Source organism: Bos javanicus, chromosome 4 (assembly GCF_032452875.1).
Source record: "Bos javanicus breed banteng chromosome 4, ARS-OSU_banteng_1.0, whole genome shotgun sequence".
In the NCBI taxonomy this organism is placed as follows: domain Eukaryota; kingdom Metazoa; phylum Chordata; class Mammalia; order Artiodactyla; family Bovidae; genus Bos; species Bos javanicus.
The window spans coordinates 4,393,706-4,420,633 of NC_083871.1; positions in this window are offsets into that span (position 1 = coordinate 4,393,706).

The window sequence follows — 26,928 nt, forward strand, 5'->3', positions numbered from 1 at the left end:
AAGTTAGCAAGATCTCTGATGCCACTATAAGGGTTACAACCTCATGAGTACCAATCAAGCCTTGTTCTCAGAATGGCTAGAAGATACTGGCTAGAGAATAAGGTCCTGACCTCTACCACTGATGCTCAGTTGATCTAAAAGTCAACAGAACATAGCACCTTATTTGGATAAAGTGTCACGTTAAGCCAATGTGATGGTCTCTGAGCAGGGATCTGGGACATACATTCTCTTTTCCTAACTAACACCTGATGGGCATAAATTGCCATTGAATTATAACGTGTTTAAAGGCTTATTCTTAATTTATATTTTATGCAATGCAGTTTTCATAATTCAGGGAGGTATCTGAATACTGAAGCAATGTAAGTTTCTCTTTGCCATCTTTATGCCCTGGAGCTATATATCTGCCTTCAGATTCCACAGTAAATATCAGTCATCTAAAACCTTTTTGGGGGACCACAAAGCTTCTATTGCATCAGTGTGCTTTTTATGATACTTTGGGAACTGTTTTAAGGTGAAGGTAATAAAAAATCCAACAAGAAAGTAGTGTTGTGCAGGCCTGTCTTTTAAAGCATAAACTCTCACGATGAGAATGCAGTACATTGGTGGGTGACAAGGGGATCCCAGAGGACTTAGAGAATTGTGAGTGAAGTGCTCAGAATGTCAATCTGAAAGTTAATCCTCCATGGACTCAATGTCTAGCCTCTAACTTCCTTGGCAAATGTGACTCCCTGCCTAATCAATAATGGCTACTTTTTTCTATAAAATATCTGTTCTGTTAACAGACTTTTGTCTATCTCTGTGACAGATTGTCTCTGACATCCACTTAGATGGACCACAAGCTAAGTGAGGGTATGGATTTGTTAAACAATTATTTTTTTAGAAAGCGGACATTTAATTATTTTTCTGTGTTATATTGCACCTGGGCTGTTTTGCACAAAAAATCACAGATGCATTCCTCTAGGCTGTGGGGGGATCTGCTTGGATATCTCTCCCATGGGCGCCCCATCCATATTATCAAACTGCAGACCAAGCAGTTAGTTCACCCTTGACAACTTACAGTTGCCAAGGGAACTAGGCAGTTAGAGCCTCCTTAATAAACAATTTTACCTCGGTGAACTCTTAAGTCTCTAAATAGATGATCATGGTCTGTAACTTCTAAATTTGTAACAGAATTGATTAACACTCACTTTGAGTATACCAAATTATAATCTTTACCACATGCTTCACTCAGCAGCTGACTTGCTATTAGCCAGATTGTCATGGGACTTCCAAGCTTCAGAGAATAATTGCATGGGGATATTTAATATATCAATTACCTTGAGCTAATTTATGTGAATAGATCACATTTTTAAAGTATAATTGAACAAAAGCTTATTTCTCAAATTTTAAAATGTGAAAATCCTCAAATGTTTACAAGTGTGAAAACAGTGGATTTTAATCCAGAATGTAAAGTCCTAATTTACTGTTTAAAATGGCATCTGTTGAGTGCTGATAAAATATCTATAAAAACAGCAAAAAGGAAAAAAAAAATGCAGTCATAATATCTTGGAAGATAACACCAACTGTTGAGGGGGCAATGCAAAGATTTTGCTGTGGGTGATCAGTATTTTTATATTTGGACACATGGAGGATCCCCTAGAGTAGGAAATGACAGCTCACTCCAAAGTTCTTGCCAGAAGAATTCCATAGACAGAGGATACTGGCAAGCTACAGTCCTGCCAGGACTATGGGGTTGCAAAGAGCCAGATATGACTGAGTGAATAACACACACACAGAGAGAGACAGAGAGACAGAGAGACAGATAGAGAGAGAGAGAGAGAGAGAGAGAGAGAAAAGAGTTACTGTAACAGGCTTGGAATCACCATCTTTACACAGTCTTAATTGCCAGTAGGGTCCTGGGCTAAAATCTGTGACTTGAGCGGTTTGCATTCTCCTGCTCTGATGTAAAATTTTTTCCTAAGTTATAACATAGCACTCTGTGCCTGCATTGTCAGTGCACACAATTTATTTTATGTTGAGAACTGCCCTTCTGGTGTCTGGAAGTTTGCTACATGTTAGGCAGAGGGAGATTACATAAGCAGTCCTCAGGAAAAATCTTGGGCACTCAGTCTCAAATGAACTGAAGTCTCAAAAGGGCCCTGGTAGAAGGCCCTTCATAGACATTGTCTGTTTCTGAAGGAATTGCATGCATTCTGTGCAACTCCCTGGGAAAGGACTCTTGGAAACTGGGTCTCGGTTTTCTCTGCATTTTACCCATGTACCATTTCCTTTGCTTACCTTCTCTTTTGCTGGGATAAATCATAGTTTTGAATAAAATTGAAAATAAAAGAAGTAGCCATAGGAAAGCATATTTTGAAAACTTTTTTTGATGCCATTGTTTTTTATGGTATTCAATGCTTTGCATGAAGAGTCATACACATTTTCTTTGAATTTTATGTGGGAAAAATGTTTCTCTCTTCAATGTATTAGTGTGATTTACTTTATTGAACAATGACAGCTATTTACTCATTTGTTTCTCATTTATCTGTTTTTTTTTAATCAAAATACAGTGCCATTAAGTAAGTTTAGGTGTACAACAGAATTTGATATATTTATATATTGCAAAATGATTACCTAAATGTTCAGTTAACATGTATCACCATGCATAGTTACAAATTTTCCCACTTGGAATAAGAACTTTTAAGATCTACTTTTGTAGCAATTTAAATAGACCTTACAGTATGATTCACTATAGTCACCAAAGTGCACATACTGTCCATGACTTTTTGACTCATAACTAGAATTTTGTCTGAATTTGGCAATAAGGAGTTCATGGTCTGAGCCACAGTCAGCTCCTGGTCTTGTTTCTGTTGACTGTATAGAGCTTCTCCATCTTTGGCTGCAAAGAATATAATCAATCTGATTTTGGTGTTGACCATCTGGTGATGTCCATGTATAGAGTCTTCTCTTGTGTTGTTGGAAGAGGATGTTTGTTATGACCAGTGCATTTTCTTGGCAAAACTCTATTAGTCTTTGCCCTGCTTCATTCCACATTCCAAGGCCAAATTTGCCTGTTATTCCAGGTGCTTCTTGACTTCCTACTTTTGCATTCCAGTCCCCTATAATGAAAAGGACATCTTTTTTGGGTGTTAGTTCTAAAAGGTCTTGGAGGTCTTCATAGAACCGTTCAACTTCAGCTTCTTCAGCATTACTGGTTGGGGCATAGACTTGGATTACTGTGGTATTGAATGGTTTGCCTTGGAAATGAACAGAGATCATTCTGTCGTTTTTGAGATTGCATCCAAGTACTGCATTTCGGACTCTTTTGTTGACCATGATGGCTACTCCATTTCTTCTGAGGGATTCCTGCCCGCAGTAGTAGATATAATGGTCATCTGAGTTAAATTCACCCATTCCAGTCCATTTGAGTTCGCTGATTCCTAGAATGTCGACATTCACTCTTGCCATCTCTTGTTTGACCACTTCCAATTTGCCTTGAGTCATGGACCTGACATTCCAGGTTCCTATGCAATATTGCTCTTTACAGCATAGGACCTTGCTTCTATCACCAGTCACATCCACAGCTGGGTATCGTTTTTGCTTTGGCTCCATCCCTTCATTCTTTTTGGAGTTATTTCTCCACTGATCTCCAGTAGCATATTGGGCACCTACTGACCTGGGGAGTTCCTCTTTCAGTATCCTATTATTTTGCCTTTTCATACTGTTCGTGGGGTTCTCAAGGCAAGAATAATGAAGGAAGTGGTTTGCCATTCCCTTCTCCAGTGGACCACATTCTGTCAAATCTCTCCACCATGACCTGCCCATCTTGGGTTGCCCCACTGGCATGGCTTAGTTTCATTGAGTCAGACAAGGCTGTGGTCCTAGTGTGATTAGATTGACTAGATTTCTGTGAGTATGGTTTCAGTGTGTTTGCCCCCTGATGCCCTCTTGCAACACCTACCATCTTACTTGGGTTTCTCTTACCCTGGGCACGGAGTATCTCTTCACAGCTGATACCGTAATTGCTCCTTATCTTGGACGAGGGGTATCTCCTCACTGCCATCCTTCCAGCCAAAGATGGAGAAGCTCTATACAGTCAACAAAAACAAGACCATGAGCTGACTATGGCTCAGACCATGAACTCCTTATTGCCAAACTGAGACTTAAATTGAAGAAAGTAGGGAAAACCACTAGACCATTCAGGGATGACCTAAATCAAATCCCTTATGATTATACAGTGGAAGTGAGAAATAGATTTAAGGGCCTAGATTTGATAGATAGAGTGCCTGATGAACTATGGAATGAGGTTCATGACATTGTACAGGAAACAGGGATCAAGACCATTCCCACAGAAAAGAAATGCAGAAAAGCAAAATGGCTGTCTGGGGAAGCCTTACAAATAGCTGTGAAAAGAAGAGAAGCAAAAAGCAAAGGAGAAAAGGAAAGGTATAAGCATCTGAATGCAGAGTTCCAAAGAATAGCAAGAAGAGATAAGAAAGCCTTCGTTAGCAATCAATGCAAAGAAATAGAAGAAAACAACAGAATGGGAAAGACTAGGGATCTCTTCAAGAAAATCAGAGATACCAAAGGAACATTTCATGCAAAGATGAGCTCGATAAAGGACAGAAATGGTATGGACCTAACAGAAGCAGAAGATATTAAGAAGAGATGGCAAGAATACACAGAAGAACTGTACAAAAAAGATCTTCACGACCCAGAGAATCACGATGGTGTGTTCACTGACCTAGAGCCAGACATCCTGGAATGTGAAGTCAAGTGGGCCTTAGAAAGCATCACTAGGAACAAAGCTAGTGGAGGTGATGGAATTCCAGTGGAGCTCTTTCAAATCCTGAAAGATGATGCTGTGAAAGTGCTGCACTCAATATGCCAGCAAATTTGGAAAACTCAGCAGTGGCCACAGGACTGGAAAAGGTCAGTTTTCATTCCAATCCCAAAGACAGGCAATGCCAAAGAATGCTCAAACGACCGCACAATTGCACTCATCTCACACTCTAGGAAAGTAATGCTCAAAATTCTCCAAGCCAGGCTTCAGCAATATGTGAACCGTGAACTTCCTGATGTTCAAGCTAGTTGTAGAAAAGGCAGAGGAACCAGAGATCAAATTGCCAACATCTGCTGGATCATGGAAAAAGCAAGAGTGTTCCAGAAAAACATCTATTTCTGCTTTATTGACTATGCCAAAGCCTTTGACTGTGTGGATCACAATAACCTGGGGAAAATTCTGAAAGAGATGGGAATACCAGACCACCTGATCTGCCTCTTGAGAAATCTGTATGCAGATCAGGAAGCAACAGTTAGAACTGGACATGGAACAACAGACTGGTTCCAAATAGGAAAAGGAGTATGTCAAGGCTGTATATTGTCACCCTGTTTATTTAACTTATATGCAGAGTACATCATAAGAAACGCTGGACTGAAAGAAACACAAGCTGGAATCAAGATTGCTGGGAGAAATCTCAATAACCTCAGATATCCAGATGACACCACCCTTATGGCAGAAATTGAAGAGGAACTCAAAAGCCTCTTGATGAAAGTGAAAGTGGAGAGTGAAAAAGTTGGCTTAAAGTTCAACATTCAGAAAATGAAGATCATGGCATCCGGTCCCACCACTTCATGGGAAATAGATGGGGAAACAGTGGAAACAGTGTCAGACTTTATTTTTGGGCTCCAAAATCACTGCAGATGGTGACTGCAGCCATGAAATTAAAAGAGGCTTACTCCTTGGAGGCAAAGTTATGACCAACCTAGATAGCATATTCAAAAGCAGAGACATCACTTTGCCAACAAAGGTTCGTCTAGTCAAGGCTATGGTTTTTCCTGTGATCATGTATGGATGTGAGAGTTGGACTGTGAAGAAGGCTGAGTGCTGAAGAATTGATGCTTTTGAACTGTGGTGTTGGAGAAGACTCTTGAGAGTCCCTTGGACTGCAAGGAGATCCAAACAGTCCATTCTGAAGGAGATAAGCCCTGGGATTTCTTTGGAAGGAATGATGCTAAAGCTGAAACTCCAGTACTTTGGCCACCTCATGGGAAGAGTTGACTCATTGGAAAAGACTCTGATGCTGGGAGGGATTGGGGGCAGGAGGAGAAGGGGATGACAGAGGATGACATGGCTGGATGGCATCCCCGACTCGGTGGACATGAATTTGGGTGAACTGTGGGAGTTGGTGATGGACAAGGAGGCCTGGTGTGCTGCAATTCATGGGGTTGCAAAGAGTCGGACATGAGTGAGCGACTGATCTGAAATGATCTGATGACTAGTGAGGACTAGCACACTTTCATGTACCTGTTGGCCATCTTATGTCTCCTTAGGAAAATTTTATATTGAATTTGCCTATTTTGAAAATCAGATTGTTATCGTTGCTTGTGTTGAGCTGTATGAGTATCTAGATGTTTTGGATATTAGCCACTATCTGATATATTATTTGCAAATATTTTCTTCCATTCCACATATTGCTTTTTCATTTCATTGATGATTTCCTTTACTGTACAGGTTTTTTGCTCATTAGTGTTTTTTTGTTTGTTTGTTTACTTTGATATGTTTGCATTCATTTACTTTTTCAGCTTTCACTTTGTTGTCAAATCTAAAAAAAATCATTGCCAAGGTCTTTACTAAGGTTCTTACAATCTATGTTTTCTTTCATGAAATGAGAATGTTTGAGATAACCTATTTTAACAATGAGCAAGACACATCATCAGATGAAAAGTGGCTACATAACATAAAGATCATGATAACTGAATCAAACGATCTCTTGAATTTCTTTAGTTAGTTAACATTGGTCTAGACATGCCTAGAAGTCAGAACCTAACACATGGCCATTTGAAACCCAGAAGATCTGTGACCAAATCGGGCTTCTTACAAGAATGTGTGTGTGTTAGTCGCTCAGTTGTGTCTAACTCTTTGCAACCCCATGGACTATAGCATGCCAGGATCCTCTGTCCATGGAATTCTCCAGGCAAGAATACTTGAGTGGGTTGTCATTCCTTTCTCCAGGGGATCTTCCTGACCCAGGGACCAAAGCCAGGTCTCCTACATTTCAGATAGATTCTTTACCATCTGAGCTACCAGGGAAACCCTACTTACTGGGGTTTTTATCTAAACTAGTCCAAAGGAAGCTAAGCAACCATTTGAAATGCATATATAGTAATGACAAAAAATATTTTTAAGGATTTACTCTGCATTAGGTTTGTTCTAAGTACTTTGTTGCTCTTCTGTTTCCATGCCAATAATAAGACATTTTCTTTTCTTAGACCACCTTCTTTACATCTTGATATAGACAGATCCTCTCAAGATGGATTTCAATTTCTTTAACAATAATAAGTACTAATTTTTCAAAGCACTTGCCAAATACTATTTGCATGTTTGAATAGTATACCAGAAGAATTGATAAATAAATAAGGACTTTTCTCTTCACAAAAATGAACTCGATGAAGCAGCATAATGATCTTTTTTTTTTCTTATTCAGAAGCTTTATTTTTCCACATTTCCAGAATCCTTGAATAACAAGTTATAGAAAATTTCTCTCTTCTTTTAATTAGATAACATCACAAGACATCTTGTGATAAGCATTATCATGCACCATTAAACTCATCTCTAGAGCATCTTGCTGGGTAAAACAGGCTTTACAAATTGGAAAATACTCTATGGCTGCACTAATGAAGACTTTGCTCAAATAAATGCTAGGAAATACACCTAAATATATAAAACATAATATGTATCTCTGTCAATAAAAGAAAACATTTTATATAAAATTCCCATGATTTCAGGCAGATTTTAAAATATGTTCAAGAAAGCATGAACATTATTTTTCCAAGTCCAGTATTTTTAAGAATCACTTCTGATGGGAGTATCAGCAACTTGAAATGTTTTAGATAAAGACTGTTGCTCCCTGGTGTAATATTAGTCACCAGATCAGGATTAGGTGTCTTTAGGAGAGATGCCTTACCCTCTAACATGCCATAAGTTACCCTACATTTTAACTGTGTGGCTTGCTTCAGTTTGGTGCCAAGCCTCAAATTTCCCTCAATGACATTTGCCTTCAGGGCTCCTAAAGGCCTTACTAGTTATTAATTCCAACTTCTGTAGTTCACCTCACACTTTAAAGGTCATTTTGTTTAAAAAATTGAGCATATTAATTGTAGAATGTGGGTGCCGAGTATTATGCCTTGTTTTTCTAGATTCTTGGACATTGGACATTCAAGAACAGCAATTTAAAAATCAATATGGGTTTAGGGATGTTAACCAAGTTAACATTGCACTCCTGCTCACACCCTGCCTTTAATGAGCCTTTTTTATTTTCTACAAGACTGAGCATTATAATTATTTATGCCTCAATTAGTCAGATAAAGCAAATTGCTTTTGTTCTATTAGACTGTGCTCGATTCCACTTGCATCTCTAATATATCATGCACCTGGTGTTGAGTTACAAAATAAAAGGCAGCCACAATTCCTATTCCACAGCTTCCTAAAATCCTATTTACTTTTAAACCGAGTGTTTATTATTTTTCTCAATATATCCTCCTAACATCAACATTCTGTGGAAAGCTACAGATTTTGTTTTATTTCAATCTTTTACTAACTTCCTGAAGTGATTGTGATACAACAAAGCATGTGAAACTTCTGCTAAGTGATTAGCATAAGCACACACATGCAACCTCTCCCCTGCAGTGGACAGGTTAAAGTTCAAGTGTATTTTTCCCTGGCTTTCAAATATTTACAATATTTAAAGACTATTTTTTTTTCAACATAGAGTTAAAGCTGTAACTAATTTCATCTAGAAGTTATAAACAGTCAAGGATTTATTCGATTGTAATTGACTTGTTCTCCTTCCCCAGTGGTGCTAGTGGTAAAGAACCCGCCTGCCAATGCAGGATACATAAGAGATGCAGGTTCCATACCTGTGTCTGGAAGCTATGGTATTCGGGTTCCATACCTGTGCCCATACCTGGAGAAGGGCATGGCAACCCACTTCAGTATTCTCGCCTGGAGAATCCCATGGACAGAGGAGCCTGACCAGCTACAGTCCATAGGGTTGCATGACTGAATCAACTCAGCACAGCACAGCACCAATGCAACCCAGTAATAACTTCTGTGTGGGTGTGTGCTAAGTCGTTCCAGTCGTGTCTGACTCTGCGACCCCGTGGACTGTAGCCTGCCAGGCTCCTCTGTCCATGGGATTCTCCAGGCCAGAATACTGGACTGGGTTGCCATGCTGTCTTCTAGGGGGTCTTCCAGTCACAGGGATTGAACCTGGGTTTCCTGAATTGCAGGCAGATTCTTTTACCATTGAGCCACCTGGGAAGCCACATAACTTCTTTTTTGTTTGTTTGTTTTTTTTTTTTGTTTTTTTTTATTTTATTTTATTTTTAAACTTTACATAATTGTATTAGTTTTGCTAAATATCAAAATGAATCCGCCACAGGCATACACACAGAAATCCCTTGCATTCCTATACACTAATAATGAGAAAACAGAGAGAGAAATTAAGGAAACAATTCCATTCACCATTGCAACGGAAAGAATAAAATACTTAGGAATATATCTACCTAAAGAAACTAAAGACCTATATATAGAAAACTATAAAACACTGGTGAAAGAAATCAAAGAGGACACTAATAGATGGAGAAATATAACTTCTGTGCAATGTTAACTAAATGTAAGAAAATGTAACATTTATTATTTACTGCTCAAATGTTCTTTAAACAACTGATCAGGGGAAAAAATGTCCTTATTTCTGTATTTTTCATCTTGAAATAAGATAAATGCATAGTTTTCAACACATTGTCTTAAAATGTAGGTCACATTATGGTTCTGACCAAGGTACAACACAGACAACTTAGGGGGAATTAGACCCCATTTGATTTAAGCCATTACTTCACTAATTGAATCAAGGGTCTAATATTCAGGATTATATTCTACAGTTAATATTCCTTCTTTACTCAATGATTAACCAAAAATAAATTTCCCTTTACTGATATTTAAACTTTAAGAGCAAAAATGTTATTACTGGATAAAATTGAAAGACTATTTTGACACATTTCAGATTTGGTAAATCCCACATGATGTCTACTCTTAGCTAATGTTTAAGTGGTTGTTATCATTATCATATGTACACATGGAAGCACACACCTATGCACACATACATGCTCTTACACATATGCACACAAACACACACATAAAAAGTCTGCAACCATTGATTTTTAATACTTGCTATATGCAGTATTCCCTTTTACAGAAAACTTGATCTTTATTTGACCCTCTGGGCTTTTTCTCTTATTATCCACCAGAGGAGTTTGACAACAGAATTAAGCACCTAAGAGCTTTTTCTCTTCCTTTCGTTTGAAAATAAACCTCATTCTCTGAAGCTGTAACATATTTGAATGAGAGGGTTACAATTCAGAAGTTTTACAGCTTCATCAGATGTTAGAATCATGAAGGGGAGCTTTCATACCATCCTAATTGGGAGGTTTTTGGAGATGTTGATTGCATAGTTGTGGGGCAGCATGTTGTCTAGTGTCTGCAGGGGAACAGAACCAACAGGATGTGTATAGACATAGAGAAAGAGATTTATTATAATAAAGCAGATTACACAATAGTGAAGATTGGAAAGTTCAAAACAGATAGTGTGGGTGGCAGACTAGGGTTACAGGAAAGACTAGGGTGCGGCTGAAATATGAAGGCTGTTGTCTGCAGAATTTCCTCTTGCTGTGCTAAGACTTTTTTTTTTTTTTTTAATTCTACTCAGACCTTCAGCTGATTGTATGAGACACACATACATTATGGAGAGTAATCTGTTTATTCAAAATTCACCAATTTAAATGTCACCCTCCTCCAGAAACTCTCTCTAAATTGACACATATAATGAACAGTCACTAGTCCACCCCTTTTTAACTTGGCATCTATATGAATCTCCTTAAATGGTACTTAATTTCCAAATGGAGACAATGGAAAGATCATGACACAACTATTCAGCATATAAGCAAAAACACAATAACCTTTTCCCCAGGGAAAGATTCTGATCTTTAGTTGACATTTAGTCTTCTTAATATGCATAAAGTAAATACTGTTATGTAAGTTAATGATCGGAGAAGGCAATGGCACCCCACTCCAGTACTCTTGCCTGGAAAATCCCATGGATGGAGGAGCCTGGTGGGCTGCGGTCCATGGGGTCGCTGAGGGTCAGACATGACTGAGCGACTTCACTTTCACTTTTCACTTTCATGCATTGGAGAAGGAAATGGCAACCCACTCCAGTGTTCTTGCCTGGAGAATCCCAGGGACGGGGGAGCCTGGTGGGCTGCCGTCTATGGGGTCACACAGAGTCAGACACGACTAAAGTGACTTAGCAGCAGCAGCAGCAGCAGCAAGTTAATGATACTTATATTTTACAGCATTATGATACAAAGTCAGTGTTTTATATAACATAAGAAGTTAAGAGAGAGAAGAAAACAAAGACTATAAATATGTGTATATACACATACATGTATATATACACACACAGATATATAGATATATATATATATATATATATACACACACACACATATGTATGTACATATAAAGGAGAAAATAATTCATGACAATCATGGTCCTTGTCTCTGTAACCTGTCACATGGTTGTAGCTGGTATCCGTAACTGCCTTCTCAAATACCCCTTCAAGAGTTCTTTTGCCTTTGTCTCAGCAGGCACTAGTGGTGAAGAATCCACCTGCCACTGCAGGAAACAGGAGACACGAGTTCCATCCCTGGGTCAAGAAGACCCCTGGAGGAGGGCGCAGCAATCTACTCCAGTATTCTTGCCTGGAGGATCCCATGGAAAGGGGAGCCTGGAAGGCTACAGTCCACAGGGTCACACAGAGTTGGACACAACTGAAGCGACTGAGCACAAAGCTAGTGCCTCAAGCCAGCTGTGGGTTTTTGCCTAATTGGGCAAGCCTAGCTTAAGTCCTGTCGAGTCCCAGGTGTTAATAGTCCTTCTTGGGTTGGCCTTGTAGATTTGCACTGACTTTAGTCACAGAGCATGGTAATACGTGGTGTTCTAAGGGATCCCTTATACCCAGGCGTGCTGCTGCTGATCTCCACTGTGGAGATCAGCCCAATTCCCCTTGGGAGTCAGGATTAAACATGCCCCGCAGCACAGTGATTCCCTCCTTTGCCTATTGACTTAAAGGCATGAAGCAGTCAAAATGACCAGATGGCAGTTTTAACTTACAGCTCAACAGAACCATTGTATTTCCCGGTGGAAATATTCCTCCTTTGGAATTAAGAAATCTAGGTCATCAGTATATAATATCACAGGAGCAGGAGACAAAAAATTTGCTTGTGGGTCACTGGGGGTAATACTGAATGGTGTCACTCCCTCCTACATCCCTTGATCTTGAACCTGTGAATTCTGGACATGGGAGAATACAAAATATATTGGACAATGGTTCAGAATATGTGTGGTCTCCTGGAGAACCTGCTCCAGCCCTGCAAGTTATTGCCATCCTGTTGGCTCTGTAACCAAGTCTCAGAGAGGTTATCCCACTATTTTATCAAATCAGTTGTTTCAGAATAGTGGGGAGTATGTTAAGACTTGTGAATTCCAGTGGCTGGATATACTGCTTGGATGTAATGCCTGGAGGGTAGTCTTGGCAGAGGCATTGTGCAAAAAGACAAATCTGTATCCAGAGTGCCTGTTCCAGAAAGAACAAAATGCTGCATCTTCTATGATGGAAGTTGTCTAATGTAATCAATCTGCTAAGAGGCTGACTGATCACCCTGATGAATGGTATCTATGTTAGGAAAACAAAGAAACAAACAAAACCCTCAGTTTCCCCTACTGTATTTCTCTTTATTCTCACACTTTACCACACTCAAGATGATTCTGACATTTCTTATAATCAAATGGGTGGGGTTCTTTCCCCTACATCAAGCAATTCTATGACACCATCTAGATGTCCTACAATTGAACTAAATTCTGATGCTATGTACTTGGGAAAAGCATCAGACATCACAGGTTAAGGGCTCAGTCTCATAAGACTGATTCTCCCACCCCCAACTTCAGATGCCAGTCACAAACAGTAGGTCCCCAGGATCTATAAATCTATATGACGTGGCTACAAACTGGAGGTTCCCATGACCTCCTTCTCCTTGGATTCAGTTATTTGCTCAAGTGGCTCACAAAGCTCTGGCAAATATTATATTTATTAGTTTGTTAAAGGCTATGACCTAAACACCATCTTAAAAAGCAGAGATATCACTCTGCCAACAAAGGTCTGCATAGTCAAAGCTATGGTTTTTCCAATAGTCATGTACAGATGTGAGAGTTGGACCATAAGGAAGGTTGAACACAAAAGAATCGATGCTTTCAAATTGTGGTGCTGGAGAAGACTCTTGAGAATCCTTGGACAGCAAGGAGATCAAAGCAGTCAATCCTAAAGGAAATCAACCCTGCATATTCATTAGAAGAGCTGATGCAGAAACTGAAGCTCCAATATTTTGGCCACCTGATGCAAAAAGCCAACTCATTGGAAAAGACTCCGATGCTGTGAAAGATTGAAGGCATGATAAGCGGGTGACTGAGGATGAGGTGGTTGGATGGCATCACTGACTCAATGTATATGAGTTAGAGCAAACTCCAGGAGACTTGCAGATTTGCACTGACTTTAGTCATGTCCAAGTTCTCATGAAGAACTTGGACATGACTTAGCAAATGAACAACAACAGGATGATAAAGGATACAGATGAACAGCCAGATGAAGAGACACATAGGATGAGATCTGAGTGGGTCTAAGCACAGGAAGCTGTGGCGTTTATGTCTATCATCCTTCTAGTATAAATGTATTTTTCAGCATGGAGAATCTCTGAACCCCCAATAAAAATTCTTGGGCTTTTTATGGAGGCTTCCTCACATAGAAATAACCAATTATTAACTACATTTCCAGCCTCTCTCCCCTCTCTAGAGAAGTGTGTATGTGGCAGGGGAGAGCCTGAAAATTCTAAGCTTCTATTATTAATAATAATTATGTGTTAATGTTTCTTGTGACCAACCCCTATCCAGAAAGCATCAAGGAACACACCCAGAATCCTCTCTTTAGAACAAAAGATGCTCCCAGCATGCTTATCACTTGTGCCAGGAACCAGGGGCAGATATTAACATATTTACTAGCACACAGTGCCATATTGGATACTCAGTCTTGGTCTCTGCTTCTGGCTGATTGGGTCACACCACTGGCAATAGCCAAGTCAGCCTTGGTGAGTAGGAGCCCATTTTGCTTCAATACCCACCACCATGTCCCCAGTGTCCATGTCCTTGGGTAATGACAAAGTGGCTGGGGAAGGAAGCCTACAGGTAACAAGTCATTCTACCCACTTAATTACTAATCCCCACTCCTCACTGAGGTCACCTTTTGGTGACCTTTGATGTAAGCAAAAATATCTTTACATTTTTCCCCCATTCAGAGAGTTTTGCCAAAGTTTCACATCCCCAACTTTTCAATTATGTTCCTTCCAAATCACTGGCCATTCAGCCAAACCATTACCCACAACCCTTGAATCTGTTTATAATCACAAGCCTGGTCATCTGTCCTTCTGAGTAAAATAAACAGGCAGGGTACTACTCCAAGTCCTGACCCCAGGAGGAGTTCACTTCTGTCCTTCAGGGATGTCCCAGAGATGGGCTTAGGGTCAGGGTTGTCCACTTTCAGCTGGTGCCTGCATGTCACACAGACCCATCTGTGAACTTGGGCCAGTCTTCTCTTCCCCTGCCCACTGACCATAAGGAACTCTGGATGGGACCAAAGATGCAGACCGAGAGAGAAGGTGGTATAGGAGAAATGGTGCCCATGTGTTTTGAGGCCACTTCTTCACGTGCTGTACCCATGCTTTCAGAGTCTGCTTGTGTCTGGTTTCACCTATATTCCATTTCCATTTGATGATGGATGGCTGCTGTGCATATACAACATAACAACTCGATAGGTCAGATAACACCCAGTTCATTATGGGCAGCTCAGAGTGCCCAGTAGTCCAGTGGCCCATGAGTGAGCATCAGTCTTTACTAAGCCCCCTTAGTAAGTCAAGATCTGTTTCTCAAAAAGTCAAATATCCCTAAAGAATGCAAGATTTGCTTCAAAATTCTGAGTGTCTTCATTGTGGCTTATCTATAGGAAGGGGTTTCCAAAGGATTCAAGTATGTCCTCATCTCTAGGTGAGACTTTGCACACCATTGGATCTGCTGGATCACATAGCCCAAATAGCAAAACAAATGTTTAGTAATTGGGACCAGTTACAGAACTATTGTCCTGAGCCCCACTCAAAACTAGTAGCTTTCCAGGTCACTCAGTAAATTGACTGGTCCTTCCCTGGTGACTCAGATAGCAAAGAATTCACCTACAGTGCAGGAGAACGGAGTTCAATCCCTGAGTTGGAAAGAGCCCCCTGGAGAAGGGAATTGCTACCCACTCTAGTATTCTTGCCTGGAGAATTCCACGGACAGAGGAGCCTGGTGGACTGTGGTCCATAGGGTGGCAAAGAGTCAGACATGACTGAGAAACTAACACTTAACATACATGAATGAGGAATATGTTGCCTCCAAAATCTAAACCAACATGGTATGTTGACAGGCCTCATATCACTGGACCCCTAGAAATTGTACTGAGGCAAAAGCCCCCCCAAATTTTTATTCAGATTTATTTTACATCCTCTGGCATGCAACTATCTTTCCAGTAAGTCTGGAGTAGTTGCTACTTCTTGCTTCTCACATATAACCTGTGTAATGATATCAGTGTAATGCACCAGTGTGATGTGTCATGCAAGGGAAAAGTGATCAAAATTCCTGGGAGTTAAATTATAACACAGGGCTAGAGAATTAATGTCTGAGGTATAAAAGCAAGGATGTGTTGCTGGCCTTGCCAAACAATGGCAATGGCTTCTCATAGTCTTCATCAGCATGGATGGAGGAATGAACATTTTCCAGATCAACAGCTGAAATCCAGGCACAAGAGGACAGGTTCACTTGTTCAGGAAAAACAACCATACCTGCTATTACTGATGCAATTGTAGCCACTATTCAACTAAGCTTATGCTAATCCACTGTAATTCTCCAAGATGGATTCATTTCTGCTGCATAAATGAAAGAGTTGAAAGCTGGTGTGGTGGAAATCATTGCCCGTGTATCTTCCAAGAATTTAAGGATAGAACTAATTTTTGCAGTCCCACCAGAAATGCAGTATTGCTTTTAATTTACCATTTTTCCCCCAGGTAGAGACACTTCTAGTGGTTTCAACTTGATCTTTCCCACAATAACAACCCTTACTCAGCATGTCAGGGAAGCAATATGGGAATTCTGCCATCTGCTGAGTAACTCTATTGCAATTATGCCTTCTGTAACTGGAGAAATAACCACACAACAAGTTTAGGGAGCCAGTGAGCCCACTGTAAGATGCCCCTACACTAAGACTATTTGAATATCTAATGTCCATAAATCCCTGCTTTGACTGGTGGACCACAGTGACATCTTGGGTTTTCTGAAATTAGTGTCAGTTCTGAGCTGGTGTCCTGTAGTCACCAAAAGTTATGATTAATTCCTTTTTCTCAATTCATAGTTACCCTGGTTAAAGGCCATAAATTCCTTTGGGGAAGGCTGGGAGAAAGATCAACAGTATACATTTTTGGCAGCATACTAATTTCCTTCCTTGAGGACACCATCTTCCCATTCATTTAAATATTCTGGCTCTATAAACTGGCTCAAATCAGGAAAATAATTGAGGAGCCATAGCTTTTTTGTGTGTAGCAGGTTAGGTTTTTGTCCTCGACCTAGAACTTTTCTGCTTATACAGATGAGTAAGAAGTTAGTAGGCTTCCCCTATATTTCACTTCTAGGAGCAAGTCAATTAGCCAGTTCCCTAGGTCTGTGAGAGTCACATTATTCTGATTTTTGCCTTGACTGCACTGTCCATGGCAGTAGCCAGGCCCAGCTTGCCTTTGGTCATCAAGTGCCACCACCGCCTCTTGGTGCATGCCAGCTGGGAGCCAATTACTCTCACTGCATTTAGGGTTCTCCACTTAGTGGCCAAAGTTCCCACTGTGATGTCTGGACCACAGAGAAGAGCAATTTCAGAGCAGTAAATTAAGTAGTTCTTCCTCATGCATCATACTTTGCACCCCACTTTTAAACTTTTGCTGAAAACTTAGTTAAAATGTAGGTCTGAAAGCAAAGAGAGATGATGGGGATGGGTTCTGAGGAGAGGAAACAGTATTTTGCAAACTGTCTTCTGTCTACACAGAAGTCATTGTAGCTTCCTCTAGCAATCCAGAGTGAACTCCCTTAGCGGAGGGTGGAGACTGCTCTTGGCAAAGCAGATCTATCAAAGACTTAGGGGCTCAGTGTCCCCACTTCCTAAGGTCTCCTATGGTGCCTCCATTCCAACTTCATGACTCCATTTCTTGGAATTGCCCTCACTTTAACAATAGACACCCTGCAAGACTAGGAATTCAATGCACCTTGTGAGTCTGTCACTTTCAGAATGAGATGCTGGGTTTGGTTTTCTCAGCCCTAAGGCTAAAGAAGACAAGGTCTCTTTTAGGGTAGACATGGAAGCTTCCAGATAATCTACATACAGCTTCTGTTTCAGGAAGGAGGACCCCTTCCAGGGCCCAAAAATGGACTTTTGTCTAACACTCAGAAATGAATTATCTGATGAGATACACATGCTGACAAAGAAAGAGAGTTATTGGGAAGGCACCCAGGTGGAGAACAATAACGGAAGGGAACCCAGGAGGACTGCTCTCTCATGTGGCTTCTAGTCTCGGGTTTCGTGTGATGAGATTAGTTTCTAGGTTGTCTTTGGCCAATTATTCTGACTCAAGGTCCTTCCTGGTGGTGCATGCATTGCTCAGCCAGGATGGAGGCCAGCGAGAAGGATGCTGGGAGGTGGTCAGACATATGGCGTCCCCTTTTGACCTTTCCTGAACTCTCATAGTTGGTGCTGACTCACTAGTTCCATATTCCTTACCAGGACCCGCATCATTAAATAACTCATGCAAGTGATTGCTATGGTGCCTGGCCAGGGTGGACAGTTTAGTCAGTGTGCTACCCCTAACACTTTAGCTAGGAATTTGAACCCATGAAATTATCCTTTTCTTTCCCTACTTTATCCAATGGCATGAGGAACAACCAGCCAATATTTTATACCTATTAATTTGGAGAAATATGTGTGAAAGAGTCGTATTTCTGGTCACACAGATCTTTGCTTCCTATAAGTGTTTGATCAGGAGGTGATTGGTGATATTTTGCATGTTTTTATTTTCAGATGATATCACAAACTAACAGGCTTCTCTGGTGGTTCTGATAGTAAAGAATCCTCCTGCAATGCAGGAGACCTGGGTTTGATCCTTCAGTTGGGGAACACGACAACTCACTCCAGTATTCTTGCCTGGAGAATGCCATGGACAGAGGAGTCTGGCAGGATACAGTCCATGGGTTTGCAAAGAGTCGGACATAACTGAGTGACTAAATACAACACAGCATCACAGACTATCAGCCCTATGTCTACTGTTGGAAATAGTCATTAGTGTCTTTAGATCTATTCAGATTTGTGAGCCAATTGTAGGAACCCCAAGACCTATTCAGAAAATTCATCCTTAAGATTCTTTTTCTCCAGAACTACTCTCAGTACCAATATCTGTATTAGAGTTCTCTGGAGAAGCAAAACTATAGAATGTGTAAACACATAAAAGAGTTTTATAAAAGGAATTTGCTTACATGATTACTAAGGATAAAAGTAGTAGAAAGAAAGTGTTAGTCATTCAGTCATGACCCCATGGAATACCCTAGGCAATAATACTGGAGTGGGTTGCCATTCCCTTCTCCAGGGGGGATCTTTCTGACCCAGGGATCGGATCCAGGTTTCCTGCATTGCAGGTAGATTCTTTACCACCTGAGCTACCAGAGAAGCCTGTGATTACAAAGGATCAGCTCAGTTCAGTTCAGTCGCTCAGTCATGTCCGACTCTTTGCGACCCCAAAATACAGCACGCTGGGCCTCCCTGTCCATCACCAACTCCCGGAGTTCACCCAAACTCATGTCCATTGAGTCTGTACTGCCATCCAGCCATCTCATCCTCTGTCATCCCCTTCTCCTCCTGCCCTCAATCCCTCCCAGCATCAGGGGCTTTTCCAATGAGTCAACTCTTCACATGAGGTGGCCAAAATATTGGAGTTTCAGCCTCAGCATTAGTCCTTCCAATGAACAACCAGGACTGATTTCCTTTAGGATGGACTGGTTGGACCTCCTTGCAGTCCAAGAGATTCGCAAGAGTCTTCTCCAACACCACAGTTCAAAAGCATCAATTCTTCGGTGCTCATCTTTCTTCACAGTCCAACTCTCACATCCATACATGACCACTGGAAAAACGATAGCCTTGACTAGATGGACCTTTGTTGGCAAAGTAATCTCTCTGCTTTTTAATAGTCTATCTAGGTTGGCAAGTCCCAAATCTATAGTGTGGACCCTCGCAGTCTGCAGAGCAAAGCAGAGCTGGCAGTGCATATGGAGTCCCAGCAGAGCTTGTCATGTGGGTCTGAAGTCTAAAGGCAGTCATCTCTGACTGTTGTGTAGCAACATACCACAGACTGGGTGGCTTATAAACAGTAGAGCTTTGTTTCTAACAGTTTTGGATGCTGGAAGTTTAAGATCAAAATTTCACCATGGTTGGGTGAGGGCCTTCTTTCAAGTTGCAGACTGTCTACGTTTCACTGTCCACATATGCAGAAGGGGTGGGAACTCAGGGTTTCTTTAACAAAGGCACTAAATTCCTCCATGAAATCTCTGCCCTCATTTTCTTTTTCTTATTGATTTATTTGACTGTGTCTGCTCTTAGTTTCAGCATGCAGGGTCTTTTCTGTGTCATGAAGGATTTTTAGCTGTGGACTAAAGTCATGTGGACTCTCTAGTTGTGATGTACAGGCTCAGTTGTTGAGACACACAGGCTCTCTAGCTGTCAGCTGAGTTGATTTGCAGCAGGTAGGACCTTAGTTTTGAGACCAGGAATTGAGTCCTAGTTCCCTGAATTGCAAGGCAAATTCTTAACCACTGGACAATGAAGGAAGTCCCTATTTTCATTTCCTAATCACTACAGAGACCCTCAGCTCCAAAGAACATCACCTGGGTGGGGGGTCAAGATTTCAACACATAAATTTTGGAGGGACACAAACATTCAGACCATAGAATCTTGTTATAGTAACTAGAACAAAGCTAAACTTTTAAAAAACTTTATATTAAAGTTTAGGGAAAAATTAACCCACCCCCTAAAATAGTAAAATTCAGATAAATGTGAAAGAATATTTGAAAAGATTGAAACAGAAGAAGGTAAAATTAAAACAAGCCTTCCCTGTGGCTCAGCCATAAAGGATCCATCTGCCAAAACAAGAGAGGGATGTGAGTTCAATCCCTGGATTAGAAAGATCCCCTTGAGAAGGACAGCATACTAAAAAGCAGAGACATTACTTTGCCAACAAAGGTCCATCTAGTCAAGGCTATGGTTTTTCCTGTGGTCATGTATGGATGTGAGAGTTGGACTATAAAGAAAGCTGAGCACCAAAGAATTGATGCTTTTGAACTGTGGTGTTGGAGAAGACTCTTGAGAGTCCCTTAGACTGTAAGGAGATCCAACCAGTCCATCCTAAAGGAGATCAGTCCTGGGTGTTCATTGGAAGGACTGATGTTGAAGCTGAAACTTTGGCCACCTGATGGGGTGAGCACACTCATTGTAAAAGACCCTGATGCTGGGAAAGATTGAGGGCAGGAGGAGAAGGGGACGACAGAGGATGAGATGGTTGGATGGCATCACCAACTCAACGGACATGAGTTTGGGTAAACTCTGGGGAGTTGGTGATGGACAGGGAGGCCTGGCTTGCTGTGGTTCATGGGGTCACAAAGAGTCAGACATGATTGAGTGACTGAACTGAACTGAACTTGAGAAGGAATTGGCAAGCCACTCCAATATTCTTCCCTGTGAAATCCCATGGACAGAGGAGTTTGGCAGGCTACAACCCATGGGATCACAAAGAATCAGACACAACTTTGAAACTAAAAAACAAACAAATCAACCCACACTTGTTTTTGTTTTTGTTTTTTTTAAGAATGCTAGATGTACACTGAAGCTGTTAGATATAAGTAGAAACCTAATCACTACCCTTCATCACTCATGACCAGGAGGGAGGCCCTGTGATCTTCATTTTTTCTCTCATTTCCCTATTTGAGCTGCATTCAGAGCTTCCCAAATCTCAGCAGCATGTCCTCCTCCTGGCCTCCCTCCTTAGCCTTGTGGAGTTGGTGACTTTCTCCCCAGCCCTCATTCTTTGTCTCTTCTGTCTTCTTGGAAACAAGGGCTTGGGAGACAGAGGAAAGGGCTAGAGGTGAAAAAGTACTGAGTCCAGGAGGAGGCAAATGTCTCAGCTAAGAGTCTCATAAGGTGAGGAATGCAGATGTACGTATGAATGAAGACGTGCACAGGGGCCTGGCCAGGAGGGTGGGTGGGTGGGGTGAGTCCTTGCCTGCAGTTCCCTGCAGAAATATCCCTGCTGTCATCAGGTCTCTGTGGGGAGAGCCACTTCCCCACGAGGTCTCCCAAGCAAGCCTTGTACACTGTTGGTGATCAGACCTGGAAAATCACAGATGGTCTTTGCTTGGAGCCCCCTCCTCAGTCACCAAGCACCCAGCCTCATCCTTCCTTCACTTGCAGCTCCCTCTGTCCCTTACCCCTGACGGACCACTACATGTGATCAGCCTTTCCCTCCTAACTGTGTCGTGGTCCCCCCACTTTCTCCAGCAGCCCATTCCCTGCTCTGGGCTGCAGTCGCTCACCTGGATTCCTGTGGGAGATGCCAACCCAGACGGCTGCTGGGAGGCCCGCAGGGCCTGTCCTTCACTTCCAGGCAGCAGTGCCTCCTGCTGGGACTGACCCTGCGTTCTCACTTGCTCAGGATCAAGTCAGAAACCCTCCTCATTTCAAGAACATTCCTTATGTAGCTTCCCTTCTCTCTGACCTGCTTTCCAAGCAGCCCTGAACCTCCCTGACCATGTGCGTCTTGAAAGAGCACGTTTCCTGTCATTTCCAGGACTTTAGAACACAGATTTATCTTCCTGGAAACACCCATCTCTCCTTTTCCAGTCAACTCAGCCCCCGAAATAATTCACACCCACTCTGTCCTGTTCACTCCCTTTCTTTCACCTCAAATATCAGCCTAGACTTATTTTCTGTAAGTGTTGAAGCAGTGCTACCTAGCCATGCCAGGGTAAGTTGTTCTTCAAAGGAAGTATGTTTCTATTGCTTAACTCCTTATTCACTTCTCTATAGTTCTCACTGCCACGTGGTATGAGGGGCCATGCTGTCAGTGTGGGGTCTGGAAATGGTTGTGTTGAAGAAATAGCTATTGAATTGGTGGAATTAGCAATTCTAATTAAGCTTTAGCTTTTAAAAATGCACATAAATATGCACTGGAAAGTGAATGTATTTGATAAAATAAAAATACAATACATAGCACATCAAAGTATAGTGTTTACGAAAAAGAAAACTTGGAAATTGTAGTTCCTGTGTAATTCAAAGTGTTTATCAAGCATGTAGGTGAATGCTTGAATTCAGTCTGTCAAAGTTGGAAGAATTTTAGAAAGCAATTCCAATAAACAGAGTTTCTTATTCCCCGCCCCCCCCCACCACACACTCCCTTAAATAGAATTTAAAATTGGTGTGGCCTTCAGAGATTAAAAAAAAATGCTGCTATCAGACTCAGTGCCTCCCAGGAAACAGATACCTTTAATTCAGGGTGAAAAAAAAAAAAATCTTAAAACTTGCCTTTTCTAGCCGTTAGGCACAGTACTAAAAAATGTTTAGTTATCAGAATGTGAAAAAGCAGAATATATGTATATAGATTGGAGCTTTAAAGTGACAGGGGAGCAGCCAGGCAGGTAGCTGAGAAGGATCTATAGGTTTCCAAGGCACAGTCAGTGAAAACAAATGGAAAACACACCTGGCAGCTGCAGCCTGAATCAAGCGGCAGCCGTGCATTTCAGTGGCGGGGAAATTCTGGAGGCCAGGATTAAGCTCAAGAAAGAGTGATGTGATGCTTTTTCAGCAGCAAATCTCACAGAGAGCCCTGTGATTTTTTTTTTAACCCCAAATAACATAAACTTTCTACCAATAGTAAAGTTAAAATATTTTAAAATTTATTGCATTAACCAGATTCATAGTTTCATTTCATAGAGCTGCTTCACAGAGCTGGTAAACAAATATAATGCTTCCTATCCAGGAATCTGGCAAGACTTGGGAAATTCTTAGTGAGAAGATGTGGAAGCAATGCTGTAGCAGTATGGTTTAATCTATGGAGTCTTACATACTCAAAGTGTATGTAAATCTCCTGGGGCTCTCATTCCTCAAAAATGAAATTTTGGTTTTTGGGAATAAAGAGACTTCTAAAGTACCTTCTTTGGGATTGGAATGAAAACTGACCTTTTCCAGTCCTGTGGCCACTGCTGAGTTTTCCAAATTTGCTGGCATATTGAGTGCAGCATTTTCTCAGTATCATCTTTCAGGATTTGAAATAGCTCAACTGGAATTCCATCACCTCCACTAGCTTTGATCGTCATGATGCTTTCTAAGGGACACATGACTTCACATTCCAGGATGTTTGGCTCTAGGTGAGTGATCACACCATCGTGATTATCTGGATAGTGAAGATCCTTTTTGTACAGTTCTTCTGTGTATTCTTGACACCTCTTCTTAATATCTTCTTCTTCTGTTAGGTCCATACAATTTCTTTCCTTTATCGAGCCCATCTTTGCATGAAATGTTCCCTTGGTATCTCTCATTTTCTTGAAGAGATCTCTAGTCTTCCCCATTCTGTTGTTTTCCTCTATTTCTTTACATTGATCGCTGAGGAAGGCTTTCTTATCTCTTCTTGCTATTCTTTGGAACTCTGCATTCAGATGTTTGTATCTTTCCTTTTCGCTTCTCTTCTTTTCACAGCTATTTGTAAGGCCTCCCCAGACAGCCATTTTGTTTTTTGCATTTCTTTTCCATGGGGATGGTCTTGATCCCTGTCTCCTGTACAATGTCATGAACTTCTGTCCATAGTTCATCAGGCACTCTATCTATCAGATCTAGTCCCTTAAATCTATTTCTCACTTCCACCGTATAATCATAAGATTGCCAGGAGAAATATCAGTCACCTCAGATATGTAGATGACACCACCCTTATGGCAGAAAGTGAAGAGGAACTAAAAAGCCTCTTGATGAAAGTGAAAGAGGAGAGTGAAATGTTGGCTTAAAGCTCAACATTCAGAAAACTAAGATCACAGCATCTGGTCCCATCACTTCATGGCAAATAGATGGGGAAACAGTGGAAACAGTGTCAGACTTCAAAATAAAGTCTGACACTCCAAAATCACTGCAGATGGTGATTGCAGCCATGAAATTAAAAGATGCTTACTCCTTGGAAGGAAAGTTATGACCAACCTAGATAGCATATTGAAAAGCAGAGACATTACTTTGCCAACAAAGGTCTGTCTAGTCAAGGCTATGTTTTTTCCAGTCGTCATATATGGATGTTAGAAGTGGACTGTGAAGAAAGCTGAGCACCGAAAAATTGATGTTTTTGAACTGTGGTGTTGGAGAAGACTCTTGAGAGTCCCTTGGACTGCAAAGAGATCCAACCAGTCCATTCTCAAGGAGATCAGTCCTGGGTGTTCTTTGGAAGGACTCCTGCTAAAGCTGAAACTCCAGTACTGTGGCCACCTCATGTGAAGAGTTGACTCATTGGAAAAACTCTGATGCTGGGAGGGATTGGGGGCAGGAGGAGAAGGGGACGACAGAGGATGAGATGGCTGGATGGCATAACTGTCTCGATGGATGTGAGTCTGAGTGAATTCCGGGAGTCAGTGATTTACAGGGAGGCCTGGCTTGCTGCAGTTCATGGGGTTGCAAAGAGTCGGACACGAGTAAGCAACTGAACTGAACTGAAATTACCTTCTGGAATTTACAATACTTAACAGCACTGTCACTGAAATTATTATCTTTAAAGGAATTTGGAAGCCATACCTTTCCAGAATTTTGTTTATATATTCTCAAGACTTCTGAGTTGGAAATATCAGTGAAGATCACCCGGCCCAAACACTCATCCTGTGTTTAAAATCAGCCAATAACATCTCTGATCATGACAGGCAAGGCAGAGAATTTGTGCTTACTATAATCTGCCTTGCAAAGATGCTGATTTCCCAGGGAGGTGGCTCTCAATCTCCTGTACCCATCAAATATCTGTGTAACATACTCAACATATAGAGACCTTGATTCCACCCAAACCTGATGAATGCCCAGAGCATGCTCAAGAGAGTAACCCAGCAGAGTCCTTGTGATCAAACCTCTGTCTCTGACTGTGATGCACATCAACTGCTGTGAACCTCACACTGTGCCTCATCACAGGAATACTACAGTGAACTAAGCAGTGCACATGCGCGGCCATACTTCTGTTGGTTTCAAGGACGCTAAAGCTACTTCTACAACATACGCCTTTACACTTAAGCAATCAGTAAAGTAGGATCTTAGAAGGTCCCAGATGGTGCACTTCTGACACTCCTAGTTCCTTCAGTCCCATTCTCACCACCATAATATCACCTCCCGGGATTAAAGGGGTTTTATTCACTGTGAAAATTTCACATGCTGAATTACTTTTCACAGAAACACTGATAAACACACTAAAGAGTTCAGAAGCAAGGCAGATTTTGGACTTGAAATGTTTGTTTGTTCAAAGTCAATTCTTCATGAGGGTCAAGAATGTGTCCTGCAATGTGTGAGTTACTGTGGACACAGAAGGAACAAGAATGGAAGCCTCTCTCTCTCCATGGAGGCTAAGTCCCAGTGAAGATGTGACAGGCAAAAATCTGAAACCTTTGCTGCAATGCTGCAATGTTTGCACCTGGATGAATCTCTCCACCACCAACAAAATACAAAGAAACTATATGGCACTAAAAATAACTGGGCGAACTTGCAGTTGGTCCAATTTTGAACAAAAGATACAAAAACGCTGCAAAAAGCCCAACTGCCCCTGGAAGAGCCAGAAGAAAAAGGGGGTGTGCTCAGAGCAAAAGCGGGGTAACGCTCATGCCCCTGCAAACAACACTACCTAAGGGATGGGGACACCACCCAGCCACTCTTCCAGCCTCACCCCTGGACACATCCCTCCTCTCATCCCATTTAAGGAATGAGCTCACCCTTCCTTGGGGAGCAAGCAAGGAAGTCTATTGCTTGTTTTCTTTCCCTCCTGCAGAAACTCCAATAAAGTCTTGTCTCAGTTTCTTGCCTGGCCTCTAGTCAAGTTCTATTGATTGGAGAAGGTCAAGAACCCTGGTTGGTATCAAGAACAAGCAGGCAATATGCAGTTAACTCATTAATGAGTACAGTAAGTTCATAGTGATGACTGCTATGAAGGGGTGAAGTGGTGTGGTGTGGTACAGAGTGACTGGGGGTAATCATAGGGTCTTTATTAGCCAGAGTGCTTAGGAAGTTCTCTGAGTTATGATAATAAGGACACAATGTGCTGTGGGAAGAGTTTTCGAGCAGAAGAAGCAGGAAACAGAAGACCAGAGTTGTTAGGAAGTGTTTGAAAGGAGCGTCTAGGGCATGAGGTCAAGGCAGGACAGGGTCCAGGTCTTGTACTTACAGGCCATTCTAAGTACAAAGGCTATTTGCCATTCTAAGTACAAAGGTTAATCCCTGACAACTCAATAGTTTCAGAGTGAGGAAGAAATTGCAGTGAGGGAAAGAGTAGAAGGAGAAAAATCACTTAAGTAGCTGTACAGTAGTTCATGCAAGAAGTGATGGTGGCTTAAGTCGGTCTCAGTGACAGTAGGAACATAAATAAGCACAGGTCTTATTGATGGAGATGGTAAATTTATAC